The sequence below is a fragment of the Ochlerotatus camptorhynchus genome, unplaced genomic scaffold (genome assembly GCF_037179485.1).
Source record: "Ochlerotatus camptorhynchus isolate MF236.1 unplaced genomic scaffold, CSIRO-AGI_Acam_v1.1 ptg000267l, whole genome shotgun sequence".
NCBI lineage: Eukaryota > Metazoa > Arthropoda > Insecta > Diptera > Culicidae > Ochlerotatus > Ochlerotatus camptorhynchus.
The window spans coordinates 903,006-914,126 of NW_027040757.1; the positions used below are offsets into that span (position 1 = coordinate 903,006).

The following is an 11,121-nucleotide window of genomic DNA, read 5'->3' on the forward strand; positions in this document are numbered from 1 at the left end:
ATGAATTCATTCTCTCGCCACTCGGCGAGCCGACGTCGCTATCCTTCTCTCTCTCATTCGCATACGATCCCGACCGAAGCGAAAGGAAATCACCGAGCTCCTACGAATCACGATCAGCTCGCTGCGTAGTAAAGTCGTCCGTCACTTGAATGTGTGGGTTCGGTTGAGTGTAGTGTGGTGTAGAAGTCAGCGCCATTCGCAGCCAACCCGTACTCGTTGTGTGCTGGTGTGGTGGAAGTCAAAAAGTTATATTTATAATACTTTTAGTTGGATATGTGCCGCGGTTTGAGTAACAACGTTTTCCGCCTTTCTCGGTTGGTAGTGCGCAGGACCTTCTGCATTTAAATTGCCAGTCAGTGCATAGTGTCGCTCCAGCGCAGTTAGGTGTGCGGTGTGGCCAAAAAGGATCCTCTCCTCGACTGCGGGAACTTGTGATTTTTTTTCGTTTTAAGTTTATTATACTTGTTAAGAAACAAAAGTGATTTATTTTTTTCTGGGAAGAGAACGTGAGTTCAAGGATTAAGTTTGGGATTTGGAATCGGAAGATAAAAAAAAATCAGCGCCAGTACAGTGCGACCTCTCTAAGCCGATCAAAAAAAAAAAAATTATATATGTAAGTCGCAGATTCTGATCGGAAAACAGGAAAAAGTGAAAAGTTCTAACCGGAAAAAAAAAGCATGTGAATAAAAAAAATTCCTGTGAGGCTATAGGAAAAGAGCAATCAAACGACAGTGAGCAAAACGAGTCGGCTTAAAGTTGAAACCAAGCAGAAAAAAAAAATCTATTCAAGAGAAAAAGAGTGGAAAATGTTTTTATCGCTGGCCGAGGAAGTTGTTGCGAAGGAATTTACAACTACAGCACTTCGACGTTGTTGGTGCCCTGCCCTCCTGCTGTAAGTAGAAGTGTGCATTGTGTAGGATCGCTTGCTCTGTCTGCTCCCTGAGTATACACGAAGAACGACGACGACGACGAAGAACCGAAGAGCAATCGTCGTCGGGGGGCGAATACACAAATCAAAGTAGTCGCGTTGTCCGTCCCAGCAAGCGGCGCAGGAAAATAAAAAGGAAGCAAGCGAGCACAGTGTGCTGTGGAGAAAAGTTGAAGTGTGTGGAAAAATAAGCCGGAGAAAAATTATTTTAATTCAAAACCAACTCGTCCGGAAAGGAGAAAAATGTAAAATAGGTACGTGGCAACAATGACTGATTTTTTTTTGTATGTTCTGTGATACATTGGGGAGGTTATTCGCCTTTTTTTTGGTCGCATATCCTGATGCAAAAATCTGTGAATAATCATCGAAATTTGAGTCTGTACTGGATCGGGATGATGCCCCATCATAGTAGTCGGTGAATGCTGTAGTTTTTTGTTTTTTCAAACAGAAATCGAGTTGATTTCCATTTGAAGGCGGAAGAGCCTTCAGCCAAGGGGCGTGTGGCAAGTGTTGCGATGTTTTTTTTTTCGAATGAAAACCCCAGTTGGATAAAATTTAGACATTACGCAGTGGCGGGCGGTCAAGTTTTTGGGGCGGTGTTCAAATTGTTTGGCTTTCCTATTGGTGATTTATTGTTTATGATTTATTCGAGTGATGGTCATGAACCGCAGGTACTCAAAAAGTTTTCGCCTAAAACAATTAATTGCTCCCATATCGTCAGTTCTCAACCGATTATGATAACAGGGGTTCCAATCGATCAGGAATAACTTTTAGTTTTTGATTTTCTCAAGTCTGTGCTTCGATTGAATTTCACTATTTTGTATTGGGTCAAAACGGTGTTTTCGAAAAGTGATCTTGACGTCACGAGTTCTTGAATATTTTAAAACTTAAGCGAATATTATGGCCATCATTTACCAAATCAAAAATAAGTAGAAGCGAAGCTGAACAATGAAAAATTGATCAAGAAAAAATTACGAAATGGCAGCAATATCAAATTTATCTAGGTGGAAATTCGAGAACTTTCAAACTGCTCGCCTACAAGAATAATGATCATTCTGCAATTTTCAGGATTTTAAAGTCAATTTTAAAGCATGAATCAAATTTTAAGCTACTTTTCTTCATCGACGAATGAATTGCAAACTGCACTGTGAGAAAATTTACGCCAGAAAAAAAAAGTGTTTATGCCTAAAAGATTTTTTTTTTCAACTCAATCGCGGGAGCTTTGCGGAGCCATGATTTAGTTTGTTGGATTTTTACAAAATATTCCCAATTCGAAGTCTAGCGAAGAGAAGGACAGGTGGTACCGGAAACCCGCAGTTTGAAAATTAGTTTTCGTTGCCTCATCAGATGCCTTCAAGTTTATCATATTTAAATTCGAACATTCCTTATTTTTTTGTTCTTGGAATCAGGTCAAACCGGTTTTTTTTTTCTAATAGTAATTTTGACCCCACCCTCCCAGTTCTTGAATATTTTAAAACTTAAGCGAATATTATGGCCATCATTTACAAAATCAGAAATTACGAAATGGGTGCAATATCAAATTTATCTAGGTCTAGGTCTAGGTCTGAAATTTTCAGGATTTTTCAGTCAATTTTAAAGCATGAATCAAATTTCAAGCTACTTTTCTTCATCTACGAATGAATTGTTGACTGTACTGTGAGAAAATTTAAGCCGGACAAATAGTGTATGGCTAAAAATTGTTTTTCCAATTAATTTATTTGAAAGGCTCAATCGCGGGAGCTTTACGGAGCCGTGATTTAGTTTTCTCGAAATATTCCCAATTCTAAGTCTAGTGAAAAGGAGGACAGGTGCTATCGGAAACCCGCAGTTTGAAAATTAGTTTTCGTTGCCTCATCAGATGCCTTCAAGTTTATCATATCCAAATTCTAACATTTCTTATTTTTTGTTCTTGGAATCAGGCATGGAAAATCAGTTACAGAATTCCGTAAAATAATGCATGAAACTTTTGTAGCTTTTATGGTTAGCTACAAATTTTGTGAAAATCGCAAATCTTTATCTCTTATGCATGAACCAGAGCGAACAGAACCCACCATTGCTTTTCAGTGAATGTAAATTACATTCACTGAAAAACAGTAGCAAGTTCTGCGCGCTCTAGTTCTCTCTAGTTCTCACTTGCATAAGAGATACAGATTTGAGTTTTTCACAAAAGTTGTAGTTGATCGTAAAACCTACAAAAGTGTCATACATCGTTTTACGGAATTCTGTTGATGGAAAAAGTTAGAGGCAAGTGATTGTAAATGATTTTCCATGTCTGCTTGGAATAGTTCCAGACGTTGGATCAGTGGCGTCGCGTAACCTCACTTTTTACCTGTGCACCAACTTTAAAAATGTGATATCTAGCATTCAAATCGATTGCAAAAGGCTCAGAATCTTCGTTTAACTGATATTCATTCAAAGCAAGTAATATTTTCATATTTGTGAACGTTTTAAGAGCGGGTGCATAGGTAGATTGAGGTTATGCTGCGGTAGATAATACACTTAATTTTATAATTCTTCAATCAAATGGAAATGAGCACATTTTTCTGAAAATTTTCTCATGGCAAACTATTGACTTCCATTGTTTCATTATTGGGCAGTTTCAAATGGTAATAACTTTCTGCTTGAAGAATTTTACATCTAGACAAAACAGATAAAAATGTGTGTCTCTAAAACATCGTAATAGGGGAAATGGCTCTAATGTTGGCCTATGGATCTAAGGTTGGGCCCATCGCTAAAATTCTGCTATTTTTCATTTTTATCTAGATGAACGCGTCATTGGGACGGTACTAATGGATATTATTGGTTGCTATTGAAAATTTAGTCGATTGCTGAATTTATGTATGGGTCCAAATTAGCAGCATTTAGGCCGACATTACATCTATTTCCCCTACTTGTTGACTCTATTTCAGATCGCATGTATGAATTCATGCTGGAACTGCCTGGCAAGGTGCACAATTCTCGCGTAACATTTGAAAAGGGCCTATCCTCGTTGATCGATTCTCTTCATCGACTTTCTCTTTGGTTTACCACGGTAACATAAACGAATTCCTCGCTAAGCTCGCAGCACAGTTCGACAGAAGATTATGTTAGCTTGCGCCTGAAACAACATACTGAATGGGAAATTCATTTGCAGTCGGGTTATTCGCGAAAGAGAAAATCGATGAAGAAAATCGATCAACAATGACAGGCCCTTTTCTCATTTTGCGCGAGAATTCTTAATTTTCTCAAGGTACTCACTCTTAAAAATTCTTGGCAGGTGAATCTGCATCAAGTATCTTCCAAAAATTGGCCCGATTTTCATAAATTACTCATGATTTACCTTTCAAAAGTCTAATAAATTTCGAAGGATTCTCTGGGCATAAAACGCAAAAATGTATCAAAATTCAATAACCATCGTTCCCGCTGATTAAACTTAATCAAATATAGTCGTTCCAACAGAAAAAAAGTCCCAGGAATCGAATGAAATTGGATTCATCTTGATCCTGTGAAAGTTGTGGTGCAGGTGATTTTGACTTAAAAATCCCTTAAATCAGACCTTAAAAACCGTACCCCTATGAATTTTTGTGATTTTCTCCAAGAAGAACTTTATTTGCTGGGATTGCTTCATTGAAGACAAGAGTTATTTGTTTGAAACAAAAAATGTGGATACGGAAATCGGACCAAAACAGGCTGACCACTTCTTTCTTCAGTGCATCTTGAATATAGTGATGATGCCTAATATCGATATGCTTTAGCGTGGGATTATAACCACCAGCTTTAGCAACGACAATTGTGCTTTGATTGTCACAAAGGATCTTGATCGAACCAATCTCTTGGAATTGTGACATCAATCCTTTCCACCACGCTTTTTTCTTGAGCTACTGCAGTTACGGCCATATACTCAGCTTCACACGTAGATAAAGCGATCGTAAGCTGCCGCTAACAGCACCAGGAAATTCTAGCTTGAATTAACCACTTGTTGATTCCCTGTCGTCGAGATCATCTGCCCTGTGTCCGCGTCACTGTATCTAATAACTACTTCGTTGGCATCCTTCTTGTACACTAGTTTCATTTTCGAAGTTCCACGGAGGTAACGGAACAAATACATGACTGGATTTGAATTGTAACGGCTGAGCTGGTTCACAGCGAAAAGAATATCCGGTCGGGTACATTGAGCGACGTACATTAGGCTGCCAATTACTTCTTGATACGGAATGTTCGCCATCTGGCGACATTTCCTTGTTAAGCTTGTCGGGCATCAGTGTCTTCGTTGCGTTGAATTTAGTCAGCATTGCTTCAACGTAAGCTTCTTGATCTAACGCAACGGTTGATGTGTATGCCCAAGCAGCTCTTAGCTTCGCCTAAGTCCTTCATCCGGAAGTTCTCGTTCAAGAACACCTTGACTTGCTCGATACAATCGCCATCGGTGGAAAATATAATCACGTCATCAACATAGACTGCTACAAGACCAAACTTCTTCAGCATCGAAATCAACTTGTTGTTCCAGACTCGGCTCAACTGTTTGAGTCCATACAACGCTTTGTTCAAGCGCACACCATCTCACGGTTTTGACGATTTTCGAACATAGGAGGCTGCTCCATGTAGATTTCCTCTTCCAGATCTCCTTGGCGAACAGCGATGACGGCGTCCATCTGTTGGATTCGCAAATCGTACCTTGCTTCCAATGCGCCGCCTTTCGCTGCGAGAATCCTTTAATCACCAGCCTCGCCTCGTGTCGGTCCACATTTCCGCTCGAATCGTGCTCTGTCTTGCATTTTATCGCCTTCCTGAGTTTCGCCAGGTTCCAGGTACCTTCTGCTGATCAACGCATCGTACTCATCCTGCATGGCTACCTTCCATTTTTCGGCATCGGGATGCAACATCGCTTCTTGTGGCGTGACAGGATCGTTTGAAATGTAGATATTCACATTGTCGAGCTGCTGCTGAAGTCGCCAATCCACTGAATTGGACCAACTCGTCCGGCTCCACAGATTGGATCGACTCCGCACCTTGCGCAACATCAGACTGGGAAGGCTGTGAGAAACGGCAACAGGGCATCGTAATCATCGTCTTCGAAGTCACTCTGGGGAATAATTGGTCACAGTCTCTTCAACATCCAGTCTGATCACCGTCCGACCACCTCCTCGATCAGCTTCCAATTCACGACTTTCAATTGTCCCTTCGTTGATGAATCCAACAACCCGACTCTTGACAATCTTTCTGGCCTTCAGATCAAATAAACGATAACCCTTAGTATCTTCATCCAATCCTACCAAAATGCATACTTCCGATTTTGCAACCCATTTGCATCCCTCACTGAATTTTAAATTAATGTTTGCTCTACCAGCTAGCATTGTTAATTTGGAGAGGTGAGCTTTTCGTTGCAGGAAATCTACAAAAGCAATTCTTCTTCTTCTTCCTCGCATTTCAAGCTTATTGATTATCGCATATAAGTTGGTCTGATTCGAGCGGACTGCTCGTTTTTTTTTTCGGATGCAATGTTCGGATGCGTTCACACTTTTTCGACAGGATGATTAGATTTGACGTTTGATTTGTCGAACGAAATAGGTTTGCGTTTAATTTTCATTCGACTCATCCAGCAAAATAGCCGCAAGTTAGGTGAAAAATTTCACGGATTTGAACCGCTAAAGAACGCTTGATTTGTGTTTGGATGGCATCCAGCAGCAACCCTAATAAAATGTGTATGGTTATTTTGCTTAACAGCGTGATCAGAGTATCATCCCAACCATTTGTGGAAAAGTTCAATCATTTGGGTTATCGTTAGGGTATGGATTTCACTATTCAATAATGTCCTGTGTATGGTTTGACTGATTTTTATTTTCCAGTGTGATTGACCGAAAGATGTAATGGCTTGGATCATGGCATGGTCAACAAAACAGTGTTTATATAATACGAAGCATGTATTGTATAATAATAAGCATGCCAGACAGCAGGTCTGAGAGCCTACTAAGATTTTTTTTAGAGCTTCAGAGAGGTTCGGAGATCTAATGAGAAATTTGTTGAGCTTCAGGGTAGTTCGTAGATCTTGAGAACAGAACTACAAAGAAATTTACAGAAAGTCATAAAAAAAATACACAAGAGAGGTCGTAGATATTCAGACAAATGTGCAAAGAAATTTTCAAGCAAGCTAAAATAATTTCAGATCATTTTGTAAAACTATACGCGAAATTTTGCAAATCTTCAGGGAAATTCGCATAACTTCAGACAAGTCCATGAATCTAAAATGAAATATACAGTATTTCACAGAAGTTTGGAGATCTACTGAAACATTATTCAACATCAGAAAAGTTCGTAGATCTTCAGAACAAAGCTACAGAACTTTAAAAAATCACAAGAATGGTCATAGATCTTCAGAGAAATTTGAAGACCTCCAAGAAAGTGTGCAGATTTTCTGATACATTTTTAGAATCTCAGAAATGTTAATGGATCTTCAGTAAAATTTGCAGAACTTCAGGGAAGTCCGGTGATTTTTTTAAAAAATATTTAAACGGTTTCAGAAAAAATTGTAGATCTTGAGAGAAACATTTAAAACTGCAAGGAAGCTCAAATATTATCTGATAAATTTTGAGAACTTTAGGTAATTTAGAAGATCTTCAGGGTAATTTTCAGATCTTCAGGGTAGCCCGAGAGCCTACAGAGAAATTTACAAAACTTTAGAGAAGTTTGCAGATCTACTGAGAAATTATTGAGCCTCAAGGTTTTTTTTTTTTTCAAAGATCATTGGAATAGAACTACGGAGCTTCAGACAACTTTACAGAACTTTAAAGATATTTGCAGGAATTTTTCAGAAAGTTCATAGTTTCAAACAAATGTGAGATGTTCAGAAAAATTCGTTAAATGTCAGAAAAGTACCTCAATTCCAAAAACAAATCGCAGCGAAGTACAAAAGTACAAGATTTTGCAGAACTCCATGGAAATTCGAAAGAGATAGATCTGAAGAACTTCAGAGAAGTCCGTAGAGCTTAAGAGAAGTCTGTAGAACGTCAGAAAGTTAGTACGTTTTTAGAAAAATTTGCAAAACTTCAGTAAAATTCACAGATCTTCGGGAAAGTTCGTCTCTTTAGAAGTATTTACACAACTTCAGAGAAATTCGTAAATCTTCAGGTAAAATTTTTAAACTTCAGCGAAGTTCAAATATTTTCAGAAAATTTATAGAGCTTTGGTGAATTTCCAAGAATTTCTGATAAATCTGTAGAACTTTATGGAAACACAAGAATCCACCAAGAAATTTACAGAACTTTAGAAAAGTTTGGATATCCACTGAGAAATTTATTGAACTGCAGGGCAGTTCGTAGATCTTTAGAGCAGAAATACAGTACTTCAGAAAACTTAATAGAAGTTGAAATAAATTTTAGGAACTTCAGAGTGTTTAAATGATGTTTTCAGAATGTTATTGCGGTTCTTGGATTTTAAGAGAAATTTACAGAACTTCAGTTAAGTTTGCTAATCTCTAGAGATATTTGCACAACTTCAGAAAAATAGTAAATCTTCAGAAACCTTTCTAAAACTTCCGGAAAGCTCAAAAATTTCTAGAAAGTCTTTTAATTATTTAGGAAATTGTGTAGATGTTCAGAGATATTCGCAGATATTCATTGAATCATAAAAATCTACAGAGAAAATTACAGAACTTTCGAGAAGTTCGTAGATTATTAGAAATTTTGTGAACATCAGAGATCAGAGATCAGAGATGATCTTTAATGATCTTAAATCTTCAGGGATTCAGGAACATTGTAGATGGGAGATGAACCAGCCTGCGGCTGAAAATCTCGATAATAAAGAAATAAAAAATAAAAACTTTGTAGATTTTTAGGAAAATTTGCAGAATTTCTGAAGAACACACAGAACTTTAAAAAAATCTGTAGAACTACGGAGAAATTTGTAGATCGTCAAGAATCTTTTGTTGATATTTAAAGAATTTTTACCGGAGAACAGAAACAAAACTTCAGGGACGTCCGAAGGTCTTCGAAGAATTATGCTGAATTGAGTTGTTAAAAGCAATTTTCAGAACTCAAGCAATCATGTAGATCTAGTGAAAACTTTTCCCACTAAAGTTGGTATCGACATCCTGGAGAAGTTTTGACATCCATTTTCATCTTCATATCGCAGCTCTTGAAGGACAAGATGAGCCAGATCCCTGCCGGTGTTCCTCCTGAGCAACCATTTCCTACTCCACAAAGTTCACCTTCTCCTTCTCATTTTATTTACACAATAAAGACGCAAATACGTCTGCCGAAACTAGAGCAATTTTCCGGTATTTCATGATGGTATTTACTTTTGATTCCTGATACAGTTTTGTTTTGGAATCTAAATTGACAGTTCTTTCGACATGTGCAGGCAGTGTGAACACCAGCAAACATGGGGGGTTCGACAAAGTGTGTCGAAAGTAAATTCGAGCAGATTTTTCACAAAATCAGACCAAGAAATCAGATAGTCGAAACGGACCTTTAGGCTGTGAACCATTTGCCGAGTTAAATTTAACTCGTGGTTAAAAGTGACATTTCAAAAGTTATTTCTTATGTTCGAAAATCCCGGTGTTACCAATCGATCGGTTTTCGAGCAGAACTCAGCTACGGGTGTCAAAATTTAACTTTTGACTGTAAGAAATATTCATGATCGAATAGCAGGGTTAATCGATAACTTTCCATCTGTCAAATTTTAACCAAAAGTTAAAAAAAATCCGCCAAATGGTTCAGAGCCTTAGTGTTCTAATATGCACTTCCACTTTCGATGCCCATTTTTGCGTAAGTATAATTGCGTAGCAAGTACAATCATAATACTCTATGTCTAGGGAAGTCGATAAAATTTTCCAACCCGAACAATTCCTAGACCAGACCAGGAATCGAACCCTGCCACCTCCTCCCCTTTGAAATGTTGGCCACTGATTTAGCCAAAGAAGACGCTCTATTGATTGATTTCAAGTTGATACTTGAACTTCGTTCCAACACATTGGATAAGATGGCTGATTTTTGCAACAGATGTCGCTAGTAAAAAATTACGGCGATTTATTTTGTGTGTAGAAAACCGGTAAATGTCGATTTTAATGAAATAAGGACCTTCTCTGAAAAAAAATGGTCCAAGCAAATCGATTAACGAACCCCATTCCAGTCTAAATTCTAGTACTACACAATGTTTGTTTTGATTTGCTATGAAAGTTTGACAGATAAAATGAGGGGTTCGTGGATTTTCCTATGTTTCGAGGGGTGCATCGATTAGCTTGGGACCGAAAAGAGTACCAGAGATGAGCCAAAAAGTTGAGCGTTTCTTCGGGACCTTCTGGTCTTAGAGTTACCTCTATGGTACTAGTGCTGGGTCAATTTATAACGCAACAGCCCAACCAAATATTGTTTTTCTGAATTCGCTTCCAAAAACGATATTTTCGACAATTTTCGCCTCTAGGAAAGTGGCGTGATGCTGACAGAAGTTGTGAACAATGCTGATAAAAATCATTCATTCTACACTCAACATAGCTGAAAATGAAGACAACCTTAACAGATAGACCAACTACCTGCATGAATCTGAATTTTGACATAGCAACATTCTCTTGATCAAGGCAACCTCTGAGTATTGTTTTGTATTTGTTTTCCTTCATTCGTGGCTGGATGTTCATTATCGCCTCCGTTGTTGTCAATATTAATATTCGTCTTCATCTTGGTGGGGATGATTTTGAGGATCAAATACAAAATGATTATTTTCATTTTACTCAAATATACCGCTGAAGAACGTGTCCTGTTAGTTTTTACACACAAGCCGATGGAAAATCATTGCCTCAAGCTGAACTGATGATAAAATCCCAGTTTTAGGCTCAGTAGTCGACAAAATGAATTTGATTATTTTGCTTTTGAGGATCATTTCTGATTTCGACAATTTTGGGTTGGATAATCAAGCAATGGAGAGTATCAACAAACGCGTACTCGTTGATGTTTAATGTACTCATTTGTTCATTTCGCTCGTACGTAACAGCGAAGATTTTCAAAATAAACGCAATATATCTACACTGGGTTGAAGCGATAATCCTGGTTGTGAGATCAAGACTGCCAGCATACAGTGATCCATTGCTTCCATTCCATTCCATTCTAGTGTCCTGCAAAAAGTGCAACGTGTCCGGGTTAACTGTTGAATATTATCGCCGCTTGTTGTGCTTTTGGCATTCGTGGCCCATGCCAAGCCCACCGTAGTCTGTCGAGTTGATTCCT

General features: G+C 38.3%; 1 protein-coding gene across 2 annotated transcripts in view; it reads left to right on the plus strand.

The window, feature by feature from the left end:
• Positions 1-283: 283 nt before the first annotated feature.
• Positions 284-11,121, plus strand: part of ttk (zinc finger and BTB domain-containing protein ttk) — a 79,973-nt gene continuing 69,135 nt past the window's right edge. For both annotated transcript variants that reach the window (XM_065227184.1, XM_065227182.1), the window contains exon 1: positions 284-1,182. The gene's annotated coding sequence lies outside the window, so the exon portion shown is untranslated. The remainder of the gene's footprint in view (positions 1,183-11,121) is intronic.